Source organism: Channa argus, chromosome 6 (genome assembly GCF_033026475.1).
Source record: "Channa argus isolate prfri chromosome 6, Channa argus male v1.0, whole genome shotgun sequence".
In the NCBI taxonomy this organism is placed as follows: Eukaryota; Metazoa; Chordata; class Actinopteri; order Anabantiformes; family Channidae; genus Channa; species Channa argus.
Genome location: NC_090202.1, coordinates 20,109,133 through 20,130,954, shown reverse-complemented (window position 1 = coordinate 20,130,954; position 21,822 = coordinate 20,109,133). Strand labels below are relative to the sequence as shown.

The window sequence follows — 21,822 nt, the reverse complement described above, 5'->3', positions numbered from 1 at the left end:
CACACCATGGACACACACACACACACACACACCCACCCACCCACCCACCTCGCTCACCAGGTAATTATGAACCAAGGGAGAGAACGGGAGAACAGTCATTCCTTCCTCTCCCCCCCCTCCTACCTCCTCTCTGTATTTCCCTGCTTCCCTACGACTATTCCCAAGGTTGAACACAGAAGCAATAAGTGTATGTGGGGGTTTTAAAGCAAACTTTGTGAATTATGAGAAGTTGAGGAGGCTGTGTTGCAACTTAAAGAGCTGAGTTAGCAGATGAGAGACAATGCACCTCCTCCCGGAGGTGACAGCACGAAGAGAAATGAAGGCCTAGAGATCAAATCAAGACCTCAAGAATCTCATTCAGAGTAGTGGAAGTGCAACGCATAAGATGAGACACAACAGAATAACAAGTCATGTGAAAGAAAGAAAAATAAACTCTTCAGTGATATTTCATGTCCTGACTAATATTCTAACATGCTCTTATAAAGCTGAGGAGTGCTGTTTCCTTAATGGTGCATCCATATTGCAAACACCCAGTGGTTTGAAGAAGCTAACAGCCTTTGCTGCTGACTGTGTGTGCACGTGTGTATGTACACAGTTTTTTTTGTTGTTTTCTAAATCAATTGCACAAATACACTAAACAGTCATAACATTGTGATCACCTTCCCAAAATTGAGTAGGTCCTCCTTTTTTCACTAAACAGCCCTGACCCGTCCAGGTACGGATCGCACTAGACCTCTGAATATATGCTTGAAGCAAGGTGTGATGTGGTGTCTCCATGGATCGGGCTTGTTTCTCCAGCACATTCCACACATACGTGATTGTATTGGGATCTGGGGAAATTTGAAGCCAAGTCATAAGCCAAGTAGTGCGATTTATCAGACAAAGTCACCTTATTCTATTGCACCGGGGTCCAGTTTAATGCTCACGTGCCCCGCCCATCTTTGCACCCCACATGCATCGGTAAGTCGGGGCCACCCATGACACTGTTACCTGACTAACAGTAGTTCTTCGGACCGCTTTTAGTAGATCCTGACCAAAAGCAGACCCAGAACAGCTTACAAGACCCACAGTTTTGGGGTTGCTCTGAACCAGCCATCTAGCCATCACAATTTAGCTCATGTAAAAGAGGTTTAAATCATTACTCATAATGTAATGGTTGGTCTGTGTAATTAGTCAGTTATCATACTATTGTGTCTGAATGCCACAGTAAATACACCATTGCAACAGCAATCTAGCTGAGGGTGTCAAGAGAGCCGGAAACATATGATTAAATTAAATTCAACTTTATGTGTATAGTCTCAACAAAGCCATCTCAAGGCTCTTTACATAATAAAGTCAAGACTATACAAATATGTACATAGAAGAAACCAAACAAATCCACTTTTTAATGGAACAAACCTCCAGCAGAACCATGCCCAGGATGGGCGACCATCTGGCTTGACCAGTTGGGGTGAGTGGTAAGTGGAGAGAGAATAGAATGTCTTACAAAATGTGAGCTTTAGAGGTTTTGGTAGGTGGATTTTATCCCTTTAGAGGAAGTTAGACCAGCCATTTCAGTGTTCACCATTTCGACTAACCAAAAATAATCCACTGTTGGCTGTAATCTTCTATTTACGGCTGTATAAAGACAAAAAAGTGAAAAGAGCTTATTTATACCAACAGTTAGCATTAGGTTAGGAAAAATTGTAGATAAACTGACTATGATGATGACCATATAAATATGCAATTCATTAAGACAAAGCTGCAATGATTTTTCTAATGACTGTAATTTTTGGTTTGGGAAAGTTCACTGGTGCCACGTTTGTGAGAAATTACTCCTGTGGATGTCAGGACAGAGTAACAAAATGCTGTACTGCTTTAAAGACACAATAAATGAAAATACTGTACAATAAAATGTAAACTCAACAAAAGGACTTACTGCCACAGCCCCACTGCTGTATGCATGGTTCATGGTTAATATTAATTTCATTACTACAGCAAAAAACAGTGGGACTCTGAATTTTCTGAAACTTTGTACAGGTCTGAATATGTCTTTCAGATACAACATCTGAAACCATATTATGCATTTATTGCCAATGGTAGAAAAATCACATTCTACTGTGCTATGACAGCTACAACAGTACTTAACGTTTTCAAAATGTACGTTCTGATTTGATACAAAAGTATTGTTCTCTTGAAATACCTAAATGACGAAAAGCATGTGAACCTCTGAAAAGACCAAATGTGTCAGCAAACAGCGCATCAGAACACTGTTGACTAATGGAGACTCTCGGACGGACACATAATATAAACATAAATACAATACTGGCCTTCCTTTGCAGTAATTATGTCATTGCTTCCTGTGTTTCTGCAATAGTTTAATTGCACCCGAGTGGGAAACTAGTGCCACAGCTGTACTCAACTGTTAATAGGTGTATAACACTAACAAAAGTATACGACTGACATTGTTGTCCTGCAGATTTATCAGAAACCAAGCACTTTGCGTAGTTATGCATCTCTGTGGTCTTACCATGTTAACATGGTCACAGTTGTGTGAATAATGAACAAGTGAGTTGAGACGCTAAAATGGGTGTAAGTGAGTGTGGAAATATCTTTTTCAAAAGTTACAAAACAGTTGCATTCCGTGTCCCACAATTTCTCCACTAGATATCGGGTTAACAGAATGTTAGATGAGCTAATAAGCACTTTAGTTGACACATACTAAAGCCTTCAATTTCCCATCCACATAAACAATTCAGTTTCAACATATGCGCCCAAATGCTAAAATTACTATATTACAGCATCTGGTCTGTACAACAAATGTTTCAGTTTGCACACATGCACAGTGGGAGGGATGTATTAGTTCCTACAGCATGATCAATTGGTGGTCCACAGAAGAGAATGGAGTAAGTGTCTATGTGTGCGTTTGTGATAGAGTCATTATTGATATCATATGGCTGCCTGCTGCTCAGATCAATAGCTGTTTCTCTTCATAAAGTTGTTTTGACCGTGCTTGTGCTATATGAAACCCATCTATACACCGCCCAAGCCGCAGTCTGTGCACTCCACACACGATGACAAAGCAGCCAACATTTATAAAAGTGTGTTTTGTTTCGTTTTCTAGGGGCAATTAAATTCCTGATTCTACACTTTTAAACTGGCTTCAAAAAAAAAAAAAAAACAACACTAAAGCATGTTTTTCAGTATACAAACTATTGTTTTAGGTTTAGGTCCTAGGTCCTTGAGGTCTAGCTCAACAAATTTAAAAGGTAGATAAATCGTTGACCTCTCCTGAGCTTTAACCCCACGACCCCAATCGCTCACTCATTTCTCACTATTAAAAAAAAAAAAAAAAAGACCCATTTTTCAAGTCCTTCCTTGCTTTGCTTTATGTCCTCCATCTCTGCTCCCTGGATAGTAGGGGCTCCTCACACCCCAACACAAGCCACATCCAAATTAGTCACCTGAATCACATGCAAACACACATACACACAAATACAGAGACCTTTCCTTCTCACCCTCTTACCCCATCCTGTCATTTCCAAACACCTCACTCAGAAGAGAAGAAAGGTGGGAGAGAGAGAGGCCGAAGAAAAGAGACAGGTGTTTCTAATTTTATCAAATTGGGGCGATTGTAGGTTTTAACTTTTTACTTTAATCAAGGACTTTGTTGTTTATCAAAACAGGGGTATATGCATAAGCAAAATATTTAAAAAAGGCCTATTAATAGCTGCAAATTAAATTCAGTGGGAAGTTAGGCCACGGGAAGTGGCAGAAAATTGTAAAATACACTGTTGCTGATAAAGTCGGAATAATTTTATTTTCAGACACAGTCCTATTTTTTGCAAAGGTTCATTGTGATTTAATTTTCACTGTGATATGTTTGGAAGAGATTGATAAATAAAGTTTTGAAAAGACATAGACTTTATGTTAAGAATAAATTACAGTCAATAATTTCGTGAGAAGAGGTAAAATATATTTTAATCCTTTTTTTAACTGGGCTTTTAAAAAATGATTTCAAGAACATGATTACATTAAGTATATTACATTATATTACATTAACAAAAAAAGCAAGAAAGTAAAAAACAAGTAGAGGCAAGTGTGGCAATTTGATTTCTAGTTGTATTTAAATTTTTAACTTGGTTTAACCCAGTGGATCTCATCATATTTTATAACATATAATCACATCAATATAATTTGAAATTGGTGCAGATTAATGCTAAGAAAGAGACTGTTGTCATGCATCCATAACTTGAGTAAAACTGATGTTTATTCATAAAAAATTCATGTAAAAATTCAGATTTTACACTGTCCGGGAATATTACTTGTAAAATACAGTCAAGCAAACTAAAGCTTCACTCAATGCAACTGCACAATCTGCAAAAAAGAAAGAAAGAAAAAAAGAGAGAACAAAGTGTGTAAAGGTATATACAGGGACATGAGCCAAGGAAGCTACGTGCATATCTGCCACGAACATTAAAACCCTGCTGACCTGTCCCATGGCCAAAGATGAGAGATGGATAAAACTGAACTGGAACTCCTGAGTCAAACACAGTACAAACACTTACATCTTGAGTTAGTTCGCCCTATACCAACAAGTGTGATCAAGCCAAACATACAATCTGCTAGCTCTACGTCTTGTGTCTTAGAGACACATCAGAGCATAGATAGCAATGTTGTTACACTCAGCAGGCCTCTTCATAAAATCTCTTAAACTTTACTGCTCTTGTTATTGTTCTCCATATCTGTTTTCATCCGTGGAGGCCAGTTGCTTCCCCTCCCATCAGCAGCTCCAACTATTCATTGTGCAAACATGGAGCTGAAAAGCCATCCATCACCCCCTGCTTCTACCCTCCCACCTTGAACCTTTCTTTCCTGTAGTTATGATTGGAACAGAGCGGGGAATACCCGGGGAGCAAATGGCTAGAGACGGGAATGTGAAGTTTAATTTGAGAGGATCTGCTTCCTGTACTTTCTCCTTCGTTCTTGAATGGAAAAGGTGGGGACAAGCAGGAGTACGAGAGAGATGAGGATTAGCATGAAGTTAAATGCTTATTGCGCAGTATTAGTGTGCTATGTTTATGCTTCCTTTTTATTGCCTTTTATTTTTTATGCTATGGTCATGTGCGTGGAAGAGTCCACGCACAAGAGACTACTGAATCTCATCAACGTGTTTACGTAATACTCACTCCTAATAAATTAACAGTTCATTTAATCACAGCAATTTAACTCTTCATCCATCAAAGCCATTCTGACTGACAGTGATGAAGTACGAGGCATCTGTCACTACTGCTGCCAAGATCAAACTGTGGTTGAGTTTGATAGATCTATCCAGCTGTAGGCTGGATGGGGGGAATATGTTGTTTTCACATCAGGCCTGTCAAGCCGGCACAGCCCAGGGGTGAAGCAGGTAACGTATTCGCACTGGCATCCAGGCCCTGCGGCTAAAGCTTCAACTTACACTGACCCAGGGTCCTGTCAAACACACAGAAAATGACACTGCTGCCACAGTAAGAGGTCTCAGTTAAGAAGATTTAAATTTAGAGCATTTCTTTCCCCAAAAGTTTCTCAGCGTGACAACTTTTGATTACGTGTTTATGTGTCAGAATAGAGTGAATCTGGCTGAATACCTGTGTGTATGCATTTCTCGCAGCAAAGCTTCAACTCTGCATACACATTATTTTGATCCACAAATCTGGTCTAGAATCAAATGTATGCATTAGTTTGATTCTCACAATATTTGATAAAAACATTCAAGTTTGTAAGAGAACAATAACTTTGACCTACTTGTAAATATAAAGGAAACGTTTTTGAACTTATCTGGTAAAATACTAGAAAAATCCAATAGATATTCTAACTAACATACATCAGAATCAGAAAACTGTCTATTGCCAGGCACAGTTAAGAACAACTAACAGTACTAGGAATTTGTCTTGTGTCAGATGTAAAGACATAATCTAAAGTATAAATGTTTGCCGCTGTGCAGTGAGGCAGAAACTTTGTGGCAGAAGGTCCTGGTCTTTAAAGCCAACTTAAAACAATCAACTATAGCAGCAACAAATTAAGTAATGACATTACTCCTCCATTGTGAGGCAGAAGCACCTAGTCCGCCATGAAATTTACTGATAAGCATTACAGGGTCAAAGCACACTGGCACATTTAAGACCCGGAGAACGTCAGCATCATCACTGTGTGGCTGTAGCTTAGTTGGTAAGGCATGGACCACAGGGTCAGTGGTTCCATCCCCGCTCCCGGCTACATGTCGAAGTGTCCTTGGGCAAGACACTAAACCCCAAGTTGCTCCCAGTGGGTCAGGTGAGCACCATGTATGGCAGCCACCGCCATCGGTGTGTGAGTGTATGTGTGAATGGGAATCAACATCGTAAATCGCTTTGGATGAGAGCGCTATATAAGCGAATATTTACCATTTATCATTGTGACCACTTTGCCAAGCTGAGGTTAGCATTTAGCTCAAAGCACCATTGTGCTCAAGTGCCGCCTCATAGACCTGTTAGTGTGGCTGTTTCCAACACACATTAATTTCTAAAATATTCCCATATATCAACTGCAATTCTGAAGCCACATGTATTTCTTGCGGCCCTTGATATGTTATGATTTATGATGTCATTGGGTTTTTTCTTTTTTTAGCAGCAGATGACTGGTGGATAGCTTACATAGCAGTGCCCAACCTCAAGAGCAATTTAACCTTTAAAATGTTACCCGTCTAACTAACCTGGGGAATTCTTGGTATTATTCAAGTCTCCCCCAATCAGTATAACACACACAGGGAAATTTCCAAGTGGCCGACCTTGGGGCCTGACTGTTCTTGTTTTAAAAAACAAGAAGTAAAATCTATTTGCCTCTGTCTGAGGCCATGCTCAGTAACCACACTGTAACTCAGTGCCACTAAACCGGTAACATAAAAACCATTACAGGAACTGCATTTAACAGCACTCGCCATTCTGAATGGCAGCAACTGTAGACAGGCTATCCACTCTGTGTTTGCAAAGGCTGCATTAGCGTAATAACACAAGGCTGCTATCGCATTCCCTATAGTCAGTTCCCTTTGTGATCATCCCTGGCCAGAGAAGGAAAACTGCCAAAGCTTCTCCACTGGCGGCTGCTCATGTGTCCTGGGCCACGCATGATGGAATCAGATGCTTGCTCTAAAAAAAATTGGAGAAAGTCTGAGTTACTAGTCACAGTGGGCCTTTGTCTTTTTCCACAAACACAGAATACATACTGTATCATACGGCATCCTCAACTCTCTGGCAAGATGAGAAACTGTGTGTGTGTGCGTTCATCCATGCATGCCTGCGTGCCTGGAGTTTTAGTAAACACATACAAAAGTGAACACGCTCTTTTTCCTTCTGTCTCCCTCCTGTTGAGTTGACAGATCTGACCTGGCATATTGGACCAACGGTTTTTCAAAGCACAAGACAACTTAGCAGGTTGCATCGCCAAAACATAACCCAGAAGAGTATAAAACATAAATCACACGCTTTCAAAGTTTTGCACTACCTCACTTTGTCCATTTCTTTGGCTCTCCGTTGCCCCTTATTTCTGACTCTTCTCTTCTTGTGCCGCTTAATGAGGTGAGGAAAAGCAAGTATGTGTAAGCTGGACCTTGGTGTGTAATCGTGTGTGTTGGCCATGTGTGTAAGGTGGAATACAACAGCAGAGTGCTTGTTATGACAGGGTAATGAGTGAGACAGGCCAGAAGCAACTGGTCATAGAGAGAAAGAAACACATGCAAACTGCTGCACTGACACTCTCATACCTACAGCACGTGACAGATTGGTATCACATGCCTGCATCAACCACACACATTTAGCAGTGATAAATAAGGACAAACAGGGGAATTTTTTAGGAACAGAGTTGGAACTTTTGCTAATGAGAAAGCCAATACTCTGGCTCCAAACTCAACGAGGGACTGAAATATGTAATTGAGCTTTCCAGAAGGTATAAAAGAGATGGAAAGTTGACCCATAAGGGTAGGAGAAATGTACTGCTGCAGCCAAACGTCTAGGTAAAGAAAATTAATCGTAAATTGTATCGCTAACTGCACCATAAGGACGTGTTAGATAGCACACATCAGCACTCGTGAAAGACCTTTAATTTTGAGAGACAAGCAGTTCAGTAAATGCTACCAAATTGCAAGTCAGCACTCAATATCACTTAAAGGAAATCCTGAACAGACGCAAGTAAAGACATACATGTGAGCAGTATTGACAGAAACTCCAATGACTCATTAGAGGCTCCTGTGGACTGTGGCTACTCAGCGATCTAAAATGGTCACCATGCACAGACTACAGTCAGTGGCCTAATGAGAAGTGAAGGGTAAATAAACTGCGGTGCGGCTGACAGACCAGCCAAACCACTGCTTTGGTTCGTCTTTCAGCGTTAAGCTCATCGCAAGGAGGGCGCCTCTCAAATGCAATCTGTCATCGGGCTTCCTGCAGTCATTCGTTAAATGCCAACATGCCTGTGAAGACTGAAGTATACTAAGATCTAATGATGGTAACGCTAACTTTTCAGCCATTTAAAAAGGCATACAGTATTCCTACTTGTGTGTGTTCTTCCATGAATGAAAGATGCTTCGTCTCCAAACACACAATCTTATTTCCAATGTCATTGCTAGTGACGAGGCAGACATGATTTGGGATGAGACTAAGCAGAGAAACTGGCTCCCAGGTTCAGAGAACAGTGGAGGAATGTCAGGCTAAATAAACAGGGTGTCTGCAGGAGAATTGGAACAGCCCTCCCAAGTCCACTAAATTCCCTACAGCAATGGTGAGGGGGGGGGGGGCGGCACCTAACACTAAACAGAACCTCATATGCCCACATACATATACATGTCTGGGAAGATGTAGACATGCAAGACTTTGAACAACATAGGTTTTCACAGGCACACACTGGCAAGTACAGACTGAAGGGGTGATAATATCAATTATCTCCATTTTTTATTTATTGCAGTGAAGTTGAGCTTTATTTAATTTCGACGTTCCACCTTTTTAATTACATGCACTTTTAACTGTGATCTGAGTTTCACAGTGCCATTGCTCCATGTGTTAATTTTTACATTTCTCATTTCATGGTAGCTTGACAATGCCGCATAATGCTGTCTTGTCTAAAACAAAGACCACATGGACAAATATGAGAAAGATGTGAAAAATAATATAAATGAATGTGCAACAGCAGTGATCATAGAGCAATTTGTTTAAGCTGACCTCTCTTCACTATCTGTCCTAAATGGTTCTCTGTCTCAAACCAGAGCGCCAGAACTATTTCTACATTCAAATACATCACTACCATCATATATCATGCTGCGGTTTACAGAGCGTATAAAGGAAGAGGACAGCTGCCCAATGAAAACATTGAGTTGTACATATCAAACACACATCTCCAGCACAGAGCCTGTGTAATGTCTTGAGCCAGTGCCTGAAACTGACTGATGGTACAGACAGAAAGTGAAGAATAGAGCGATGATATTTTTATGTGGGAAGATATCATCTCATCATCATTCAACAAGAACCTCTGAATGTGTAGGAAAGTTGTAACGCAACCATGTTTACATATACACTGGATCGCATTAGAAGTGTGTGTGTGTTTTTTTATGTGGGTTATCAGCAAGTTATCAGTGTGTGTCTTCTGGTCATGGGGGTCCCCCTACTTTCTATGTCGGACTCCCACATGACTGACTCTCCAGTCCGCTTCTGCTTTGTGTCTTTCTGCCACAAACTGACATATTTAAGCAAAGTTGTGACTAATCGCCTGCGTGAAACATTAGTTGAAAGAGTGTAAAAGCTCAAGACTGAAACACAAGTTGGAGGGCGTAAGAGGGAATTCACCAAAAAAAAGTGGTAATTGAGGGTTATATTTAGATTTAGTGTTAAGACAGGTTGAGTGTTGTCCTCCCTGCTGTTAAGTGCTCACCAAGTGCTTATGTAGATGTCATTTAAAATCTGTATCCATTTAGAAAACAGGAGCTTTAGCTTGTGAAGATATGGTTTACTGTTGCTATAATGGAAACGTCACCTTTTTTTTTTCTCCTCTATTCCTGATTAATTTTCAGCAAATAATACAACTAATAAGGCTGTTTTAGGCACTTTACATGATTTGTTTGCAATAATCAGTTCTTTTATTATGGTGAAATATGTAGTACATTTATAGTAATTTATTTTATGCTGTATAGTGCAGTATTGTAGGCTTTGTCAATATGGTACTCAAAAAAAAAGGTCACTGTAGTGTGGTGTTAGTCTGTATGGCCGTAATAAAGTATATTTAAGACAAAAAAAAAAAGAGGAAAACACACACACACACACCACACATTTACATTTTGTGATTTCATCCAAAGCAAACTGCATTATTTTCCGCCCACATTTATTAAAACAAATCCAGAGCAACATTTGAACAGTTTGTCTTACCTAAGAACACCTTAATATATGGAAAGGATAGAGTTCTTGTCCATCTAGACAGAAGACAACAGGACAAACATTAACAGACAGACCAGATAACAGCTAGGAGAGCATGCGTCATTATTTAAGCAGCCATACTTTTATAATACCGTAATAATAAAGCCCTGAGAATTAATGTAAATGTCTAAAGATTTATCTGCACTAACACCCAAACATTTTATAAACAAACTGGGGACAATGGAGAGTGGACAATAATCTATTAAACATTTTCTCCCAAGGTATGATTTATCAGGGGATCAAAATTATACTATATTTGAGACGTTTGGATCTCCTTAGACTTACAGTTTCAACACAATGACTAAAAGAGTTTATCACAGCAAACCCAAACTCTACCATCCTGACTGGATTGTGAATACTGTGGCCAGTGCTCTCGGTTCCTCAGAAGTAAGTGCACATTAAAAAAGGCGTATAATTTATGAGGCCTACAAGACTCTATAAAATGGCATTGTAGCCATGAAACAAATTTCTCCTTATAACCTGTTGATACATAGCATTGGTTAAAAAGTTCATGTTCTGAAGACTGGGGGGGGAGGGCCCAGCTCTGAACTTAAAGTTCACAATGAATGCAAAGCTCCTCTAGCACACACAATCACATGTCTAAATTAAGTCTTCACCCTCAGTTTGCCTGTGACACATCTTCATGACGGTTAACCTCGGGACAGGGGGTGAGGTAGGAACATCCTTGAAGCGCAATTTCAGCAGCCTGGAACAAGGAGATAAGCAAAAGCAAGTCTGCTAAAAGTGAAACATGGGAAGAGTTAAGATGTAATTCGAGCGTGCTTCTCTCAAGAGCTCCGCTGGATCACTGCCCTGGGGCTGGATCCAACAAGGTGAACAGCAGAATCCTAACGAAGATGTGAGGACTCAATCAATACCAGCTTGGGATGGAAGCTAAAGCAAGTGTGCTGAAAGACAGAGGAGAGGAGACAAATGAGTGAGATGTATAAAGAAAATAAAAAAGGGATGAAAAGAAGGGAAGAACACAGGACAGGAAAGGATGAGAAAAAAAGATCCATAATGCCAGACAGGGGAGAACGATAAGGAAGAGGAATAAGGGGTGGAAAAAAGTTAAGAGGAGGGAAGAAAAAAAATAATTACATACAACAGAATGGTGATGGTGGGGGGTAGGTCAAAGAATTAATAGGGAAAGAGGGACAAAATGACAAGGTAAAACAAATGAGTAATAGAGGAATAAAGAGAAGGACAAAAAGAGAGGTGAGTAAAAAGCCAGGGAAAAAAAAAGGTAAATGATAGAAAAGAGTAACCCAAAGGGTATACATCTAAAAAGAGGAATGAAGTGGGAAAGGAAAAAAAACGAGGAGTTAAGGTGAGAGATTGAGAAGAGGAAAGACATGGAGGTATATAAAAAAAATACATAGACAGAAAGAGACTGCGGTGGAGAGGGGAGTGCAAGTCTAAATCGAAGACACTTAAAGAAAGCCCATTGATTGTGGTCATGGCTGGCTGGGCCCTGCTATTTGGTTAGTCATCTATTTCTTCTGTATGCTGAGATCAAGCCTTTCTCCTCCTCCTCCTCCTCTTTTATCTCTCCAGAGATGACTGGACCGACTAGACCTGCAACTTTGCATGGAGAGCAGGGAAAACAATTACTGCCTCTAACTTTTTATACGAAATTCATCTAAATCAGCACAGACCTGTAGAAAGTTAACACGAGTCAACACAGGTCTGTCAAGCAGTCACACAAAGACTTGCGCACACCAACCTCTTATTGACATAGAATTTTGTCAATGATTAATGTATGTCTGAAGTAGCCTAAAAAGAAACTTTGTTGCAACTTGCATGATAAAATGGAATAGATGTGAACCCAGTAAGGTCACATAAAAAAAGGAAATGTAAAAACTGTAAAACTTTATTTATGTTAAAATACATTTACTATAACGACAAAATAGAACTGAAACAAAAACTCAAACTAAAATGTATTAGATTATGAGGTTAAACTGAAATAAATATTTTAATTAAATTTAATTATTTAACTAAAACACCAAAATTAAAACACAAAACTAAATATTTTGAAGCAGATAACACATTGCCTTTCTATCAGAAAAAAATGTGCTCCAGTGGGTTTTGTTCAAGTTCAGTACATGTATGTTACAGGTGATTTTAATAAGTGCAGGTCAAATGTATATAGTGCATATGAAACATGCCAGAAACAGTAAAAACTACTAGAGGGGCAATTACAGTATACAGACACCTACTGTACATTACATTGGGTTTTGTTTTGTTTTGTTTGTAGATTGTTTCTTGATTATTAATGGGGTCTTTTTGGAAACAAAAGTAAATGAGCCACATGGTTCAAAATCTGGTTATTAAACCAGTGTAGACTGAAGTGAGAAGATAGACATTATGTTTTTTTCAATGCAATCCTGCCTACTTCAGTCCCAACTCAGTTTCAGTATTGCTCCTGTAACAACAGCATATTATGATGACTGACCTGGTCTACAGTACATATCTACCAATTGAGGTCATCAAAAGGTCAAAGTCAAGTTGCTTTTTACACTAGCAAGTTTTATTAACTTACAGATTCTCACGCATTTAAATGATGCTGAATTTGTACTATTCAATCCAATGTTTTGCTTAAAAAAAAAAACACTTTGCTACATTAATTTTTACTCTTAATGATCTGAAGGTTTTCTTCAAAAAAAAAAAAAAAAAAAAAAAGTGGCATTGAAAGCAAGTGAAATATTTCGCACCACTGGCAGATGTATTTAATTATTTATTTTTTGTCTTTCACTGTATACTAGTCTTACAAAGACAGAGATTTCCAAGTACTAGCACACACAAATTAGAACAGAGAAGGAAAATCAATTACAAGACCAAGAATGTTTCAAAACATCCATGGATCCTGGGGGAAAATAATCCGTGTTTTCCTGACGCCATTCAGCAAAAGTTCATGAAGGCAGATTGTGATCAGTGGCATGGTCAGATGGATCCCATCATAAAAATCATTCAATTAACACAAATAACACACGATTGGGATGAAAGAAGGAATGGACGAGGAGAAAAGGTGCTAGAAAGATAGAAATAAGGCTGACTAACAAGAAAAGACACAATGTTAACTGTGTAAATATTGCGATGAAGAACTGTCAGCATATGCAGTTATAGCAGAAGTGGGACAAAGGGAAAAAGAAATTGAAAGAGAGGGGCGATCGATGAAGAAAGAAGCTGCAAGATTAGAAAAGAGACTGGATCAGAGGAGCAGGAGGAATTCGGCAAGGTCAACAAAGACGAAGAGGCAGGAGAGAATGTGAGTAGGAGAAGGTGAGAGAATAAGAAAGGCAGTGGGCGAGAACAGTGTATCTGTTGCCTAAAATCAACAATTGTCTTTTCATGAATAACAAAAAAACAAACACTCAGGCTTGGTTTGTAATCCAAAGAAAAAAAAAGAGGTGGCAGCAATTTAGGTCTATACGTACTTCAGTCATACATTCTTCGTTTTTTTTTTCCTGTCCCTGGTTCTTCCACCGTACCACTGTCCCCATTCACACTAACCCGACTTTAATACCCAGGTCAATACATAAACACGTATAAACCAACAAAACTGTGTCATGAGTCACCAAGTTATTTAACCATCGATAAATAGTGTGCTGAGGGTGTGCGTGCATGTGTATACGTGTGTGTATGTGTGTGTATACGTCTGCAGGAGAAACGTTTGTGAAACCATTCCTTCCCACCTGTTTACTGCACACTTAAAGAGGCACCATGGACATGAGGATTAGATTAGGATTAGGAAGCATGCACACAGACTGTATGCATGTGGAGCAGCAGCACTGATATGCTGTTATTATTCATTCCTCCATTACCAAAACATACAGTCATAAGTCCTTGTGCCTGAGTTCAAGTCTCATCTTTTCCTGTCTGTCTGCTATTCATTTTACACATACTGGATGTAAACCAATGTGTGCACCTGGGTCTCCACGTTTCTCTCTAATGGTCCCAATTTAAACCATGCTTGCCACAGTGCATTAGCATGGCTTGGGGCACGTTAACACCCAGCGCTAAGGCATTAAGGGTCGATGAGAGATGGTATGGCTAATAGGTGCATACGTTCTGTCAGAGAGCTTGCTATGTGTGAAAGAGAAAGAGAGAGAGAAAGTGAGGTAATACGAAGAGTGTGAAAGTCCTGCATCCAAACTATGTCAATCATTACTTGTGCTCCTCTGAGAGCCAGGGCATCTGTCAAACAAGAGACTTCAGCTGTCCTTTGCATCTTAAGCTTTCATTTAGAATCCGTGACTATGTAGCTTTGTACAAGCTGCTAAATCTGTTCAGTCCTGGGCAGTATCACCTAACTGAACTACAGTAATGTTTATTTCTTTATTAGTAAAAAGTTGTTTAGCTTGGAATTCAGCAATTACACTACTTGCCCCTGTATCACTGTTCTTGTACACTGACATTTCAGCAGTCGGCTTTTTGCAAGATTGGGAAAATTTTAAGACCACCTTAGCCAATCAATTATGATTTTTAAATTTGTATTTGCTTTTACAAAAGCACTAGCCAACACCTCTAGTAAATTTTGGAGCACATATGACTTGCTCTCCTTTTAAAAAGAGTGATTGATTATTTTTTTTGTAAAAAACCAGAAGTGTCATTACAGCTACAGTCAGCGAAAAGTAGAAAAAATAAACAACATTTCACAGATGCTTCAAATTTGTCTTATCAACCTTTTTTATATCCGACTAGCTAGCTACTTGTCTTTTTCTGTTTAAGCCAAGTCTGAAATAGTGTGAACAATTCCTATTGTTGTGTCCACTTGCTCCTGTAGCTGCACATTATGGTAGATGTAGGCATCTACTTATAGCTGAAAATTGCTGAGGTGTGAAAATGTCCAATACATCTGCAATCTTACAATTTAACAATTTCAGCCTGCCTGTGGCTGCAGGCACACTAACACCCACTGACAGAATTATGTTTAGGTTTACATAAAGTCCACATCTTGTCAGGTTCTTATTATGAAACATGTGTGCATGTGTTAGGACATGTACATTCAACATCACCTTCCTATTCTCTTAATTCACCCAGGATATTACCACAGTGTGCATGTCTATGATAATGGTGTTATGTCTAATAACAGTGATTTGTTATGATGGAGCTGTAAACTGTGGGGGGACAGAAAAGAAGGCAACATGGAAGCAGAGATGGTGTTAGGAGAGGGTTTGTGTGTGTGAAGTGCATGTGGGGGGGGGCCTTGCGTCCAGAGTGATAGGAAGATGACTCACCCTCAAGAGAAGACAGGGTCAGGACATATCTATCGGGGGATGATGACTTCATTACGTCTTGAAAGATGGAAACATCCCTCATCTCTTCTTCCACTTAGGGCAGAGTGTAAACCTCCCTAAAGAGCAAACAGAGAAGGAGGAGGAACTATTGAATCATACTAATTTTACAACTGCTTTTTTTTTTTCTTTTTTTTTTTGGGTTGACCTATGCTGGGAGCTCCACAGGGCGTGCTTTGTTTCCCGTAGCCATTGATTTACTCTTATTGTTTTGACAACCTCTCTGCCTCTTTTAGCAGGGACAGGAAAAAAAACAAGAGGAATGGATTTGTAATAATAATTCAAAACAGTGCTATAGATTTCTGCTGTAAAGCCATGCTCACTGGCAGAATTGAGACTTATTGATCTTATACCCATGGCGCTCTCATTGGCATCAACGACAGAAAAGAGCATCAGAATTTATTTTAGAGGGGTGAAACAAGCCATGCCGAGCTGTGCCATTATTCCATCTCTGCGTTTCTCACCTCTACCTTCCTTCTATTCACCTCTCACTTTTTGACATTTGATCCATATTTTACACTGAGACATCTCACCAAAATAAGAGAAAATAAAAATACATTTGTATTATACTTTTCTTGAAAGAATACAACACCTGTGTTTGTTTTATAATAAAACAATTCTCTTAAAATATTCTACAACTAGCCATTATTTTGAAATGACTGTTGACCAATTATGGCCCTTGTGTACAAACCTTTGATTCGGGCACAGTCATCAATGGATTATTCCAAAATGTAGCAAAACAACTAAACACTGTGCAACAGAAATGCTGGCAATGTAATCTGACATGTATTTTAGGAACCGTCAATATCAACTGTGTGCGAAAACAAGGAATACATTTAGTCATTTTGTCCAAGAGCTGAAACAATAATCAACTGCGATTACATCGCAGTTCAAGGTACATCGCAGTTCAAGGTGAGTCTGACACAGCTGAAACAATCAAGCATGTTAGTTGGAAAGGATTTCAGAGTAAAGCAGCCGCTGTCTCTTGGTGAGTGGCAGACTCATTAAGGTGCTGTCTCTGCTTTGTTTAGTCAAGACTGAAATCGTTTGGGCCCCATTAGCCTGTTGACCTTAAGAGAGATTATTGCTTCTACAACTTCTTACTTTGTTTTTATTTTGTTTTATTTGACCTTGAATGAATTTATGCTTATTTAATTATTCTTTATTTCTTTTGTGACTTTCTAGTTTGACTTTATGTGTACGTTATGTGATGTGATACTCCTTTGTCCTTAAACAACAAAAGGGGACTACAGACAGAAAGTACAGAAATCAAAACGTGTAGAAATCCAAAATCACTCTATTTAATACAACACCCCATTACCACATGCTTTAATTTGGACATAGTTTACTGTAGCACTTATTTTCTTTGATTTTGATATATTATCTTTGTTGTGTTGCTGATGTATTTATTGCCCTCACTCCTCCCACAGTGGTAGAAGTGACCTTTTGTCTCAGTTGGCTGTTGTTAACAAGGCCATCTGTGCTGAAGCTGCTCACGAAGGTTCTTCTCATGTGTTTCTAGGGCCATGTTTGTGTGCAAGTACCAGAGTATGTCAGAATTCTCCACAAAGGGTTGTAAATGCATAGAGAACAAAAATGAAGCGTTGCCAAAGTGAACAAATAACTACAGCTCTTACAAATGGCCCAACCAAGGTGAAGGGGAGAGTCTAGAACCATGTGTTTCACACATGAACTCTGGACAATGTTCGGAGAACTCAGCCTCTGACATTGTCCAGAGCGGCCGCTTTCAGACATGTAACTCCCAGCAGGAGATCATCCAGGTGAGAAGCGCCTTCGAGTGTGAAAATCCACTCGATTTCCGAGCGGGATCGGCACACACAGGATTACAACATGCAAATAATAAAAAGTTTACTAACTAATAAAAAAAAAAAAAACCTACAACAGCAGCTGAGTGATTGAAACGTCATCAACACACCCACTCGCTCGTTATTAACTCTCAAAGATTCGGCACAGAGCAGCACGTCGTGCACTTGAGCTCATCACACGGACGTTGCACTGGGGGGCTCGGAGGATATAATCCGGATAACGTCGTTCACACATACAAACCCCACCTAAAAAAAGTTGGATCATGTCAGAATTTCAGTGCATGTATGAAAGGGGCTTGAGACCAGCAGGACTATTAATCGTACACATGGGGATAGCGGTGCACAGTTTGAGTCGGTTTCTCATAAAAGCATTGCCTTCAGTTGAACCTTTTTTACCTGGCTGAGCATGTAGCACGCCAAGTCGGCTGTCAGGTTGTCGACTACCATTGGCTGGACACAGCCCCGCAAATTCCAGCATAGATGACTGGACAAGCACTTAATTTTCCTTCTCAGGCATCCAAATTGGGATCAGAAATACACAGAAACATACACCACTGTATTATTCTTCAAGGTTAAATTTGATACATTTCATAATCAAGTAATGTATATCTACTAAACTATCAAAATGTCAATCCCACCCTTCCTATCCACCCCTGGAATCAAACATAAGGTCAGAAAGCAAGAAATGTGCAAGTTAGTCTCTTTCTGCTTGTCTCTGTCCACCTCTGAGAATGAATCACGGCAGCTGTATTGGCTTTCTGGAACACTCCTCAGCACCAAATGGGAAGGTCACCCACAGCGCGGACAAGAGAGATCCAATTTAAAATCTGTACAGCTCACTGAGGAACACTCACCCTGTGTAAGTGTGTATGTGTGTAAGATATACTGACATGCAGCTTTCCTCATGACCCACAGAGATGCAATGCAATCTCAATTTGAAAACAAAGCTAAGGCAACGGGGTTGGAAAAAAAAAAAAAAAAAAAAAATGAGGGAAACTGAAGTTGAAATTATATTCTTGGCTGCAGAAACCTACTTCCTTGTTTCTCATAAAAACATGATGCACACTAACAGTGCCTGGAGTGGTGCCGCTCAGGCTTGTGGTGAAACAGGTAGTGTCGCCCATGGGTTTTACGTTCAACCCACTGGGCGCCAATGGGAAGATTGTCCCCTTCGGCCAGGAACCTGCCCACAAAGACAGGAAGTGGAACCCTTCCACCTGATACCGCAGCACTGCAGAGCCCCAGGGGAGAAACATTTCAGCAAGACGCCAGTGATGGATTAGCTGCTATTCCCAAAATGTGTTTACCTAGGCGCACACATACAGTAAGCAGCAAGCTGCTGCACACACAATGGAGGCAAACAAGGCAAAGTGTTGCAGAGGCTGTAGAGCAAATAAGGCCATGCTTCACGGAAAAAGTTGCGAAGGCATGGGAGGCTTTGTACTCATTATTCATTGTTGCATGTTGTCAAATGAGATTAACCCTTTCATCTGTTCAAGCCAAGCAGCCATGGAACAGTTCTCACTTCAGTGACAGCCTGGCCCATTCTTTCTTGTCTCTTTCTTTGATGCAGTTCCAGTCCAGCAAACAAACTCACTGTGTCCTTTCTTCAGGCAGCAATGTACCATAAAAAAAAAATAAAAAATGACTGGTGTGGCCGGACGAGCAGCCGGACGAACTGCATTCAGCATCAGGGGTTAGAGTTGTGCGACCTTTCCACAGACCAAACCCTACTCTCCTTCCTATCCGACATTCACACAAAACTATAAGCTGTCAGGTGAAAACGCCTACTGATAAAGGCCTACTGAAATTCTGTAACAGAAAGATTCCGAACAGCTTGGCTAAATGCTAAGTCATTAAAAAAAAAAAAATTACTGGGTTGATACTTTAGGTTAAGGACACTTGCATATACCCTACACTGCCACTCCTTAATGCAAACTGCAGCAGAACAGAGTAGTGTGAGATACATACAACACTATCAAGTCACAAATGACAATGTCTGACATCATCATACACTATATTAAAATGCTCTTATAATGAGTCACGCAAGAATACTCCAAATGTTCAATTAATTATATTGGAATCTTCTACATACTGAACATTTCAAGTTATGTTAATAGGATCGTATTTGTCAAGTAATGAAAATCGTAAATCAGGAATTGCTTATATTTTTTATAAAAAAGTACAATAGTTCAAAAGTAAGCTGTTCATGGAAAGGTCTGCATAATCCTGATTAACAGGAGACCGTTTAGGTTCATTCAGCACAGCAAACAAAATCCACTTAAACTGCATAGGTTAGTGGCCAAAATCCTAAAAGACTGACACCTGAAAATCACAGCAAATAAACCCAAAAAGAACAATGTGGCTATATACTTTAAAATGTGGGGAAAAAAATAACACACAGTAATTGTTTTGTGTGATTTTGAGTGAACTGACCACTTCATATCAGAGCAAACACACCTATCCATTTAGATTTCCCTATTCCTGCGATCAGTCTGCAACCTTCTACTTCATATTTTTCTCTCGTCTCGACTCTTGCTTTCGCTCCTCTCAGCAGCATGTTGTACAGTCTGGGTCTCTCCCTGTGGGCCTGCACACTGTGTGTATGTGCCTAGGATGGCAGACAGGCCTGACCCATTTACCAAGCACTTTTATCCCCCTCCTTCTTCACTCTGTCTCTCACTCTCTCGTCATTGACTTGCTGTATATTTGTATGCATCTCTATCACTCACTGTGTTCCCTACATCTATTCCATTCATCTGCCCATCACTTGTTTTCTTTTTTTTTTTTCTCTCATGAGTTATGGGTGGGGGTTTAGCCATTTGCATTTGTGTGGGCATTTCACTAAAGCCCCCCCTCTCCCCAAAAGAGACAGACACACACACAAATCTTGCCACTCAAATATTCAATGAGTGCAACAACTAAAAATAGAAGTCACAGACAGGCATAGTTGAGAGTTCTTAAAAGGTAGAACTATCACTGGAGACCAGAAAGAAACATCAAGGTGGACACCGGGGTTTGTCTACATGTTACATGATCCAGAGTGACAAATTTAAATTAAAGATTCTCATAAGGCAGCCACACACCTGAAGAAACAAAAGCAGAGGAGAACTAAAGAGCACCAATTGTTTTTTTTGTTTTTTCTTACATGGAGTGTGTGCATGTGTGTTGTGATGGATGACCGAACGAGACAGTAATGACCCAACTCAATTAGCTTGGCTGTGTGCTTGTGTGTGGGGCGAAGCCTCTGGCCCGCCACTCACAGCACAGGGAGACTCATAAATCCTGGTTATTTTAGCTAACGAGATGCTCCCGTCTGAATAAATCACAAACAGGTAAATGGACACAAAAGGGACATCAAACACAACCTGTATCTGAAAAAAGAAGGAAAAAAAAACACCCGAATGACAGTCTTGAGACTGACAGACAGGACACACAAACTCTGAAGACCTCAATTCACCAACCCTAAACTTAAGACACGGTCTTTCAGTCTGTTTTCACTCAAGTGTCTATTCTGTCCCCTCATCTCCCAAAAAGATACTAAGCATATACTAAGAATATCCCTTTCCAGGCTGCTTTGCTTTCTTACAGCACAGTAGCAGAGATACCCGACACCATAAAGCATCTGGTTAGCTTAGCACAAAGACAGGAAACTAGCAGTCAGCTAAGGTTAGCGTCATTCGGCCCACAAGCTCTAAAATCACTTACTAGCTCCCTAAACATCACTTATTACAAGCTATATCTGTAGCCGTTAGATTAATAACAGGATTTTTTTTTTAACTGCAACGGTGAGAAACTTGTATCTACACTTACTCAGATTTGATCCCTGTCAAAAGGTTGCTTGCTGGTCCATTGAGTCAGATTGGCGGCATTTTGTGGCTTTTTCCCGTCATCCGACGTTCCTGGACAGCGCGTCTGAGCATGCGCGTTGGTCTACGCGCGTCTAAGGGAAGTTGAGTATTCGAGTCACCTGTTGTTCTGTTGCATCTATACAAGAGGCGTCTTTAGCGGCACTACGTAGCAAGTCTTCTTATGTGGAAACCTGGGTTAAACTTTACATTCACCTGAAAAAAAATATCTTTATTGTCCTTTGCGAAACATCTATATATAATTACAGGATTTTTCACTAACTACTAACTATTGTAATTATATTTGAGATATGCTTTTCATATGTTTGTTTTATTATGGAATAGAAGTGTCCAAAACGAGTGATAGTCTCATTTTCATTAGAGCCATGCAATGTTG

The 21,822-nt window shown here is 39.9% G+C and overlaps 1 long non-coding RNA gene across 1 annotated transcript; it reads right to left on the bottom strand.

Annotated features, from left to right (window-relative positions):
* Window positions 1-111: 111 nt before the first annotated feature.
* On the bottom strand, window positions 112-21,485 carry LOC137128922 (uncharacterized). The gene is made up of 3 exons (XR_010914663.1): window positions 21,391-21,485; window positions 15,695-15,810; window positions 112-11,160 (listed from the first exon to the last, which is right to left on the bottom strand). It is a non-coding gene; the product is annotated as an uncharacterized lncRNA (long non-coding RNA).
* Window positions 21,486-21,822: the final 337 nt, after the last annotated feature.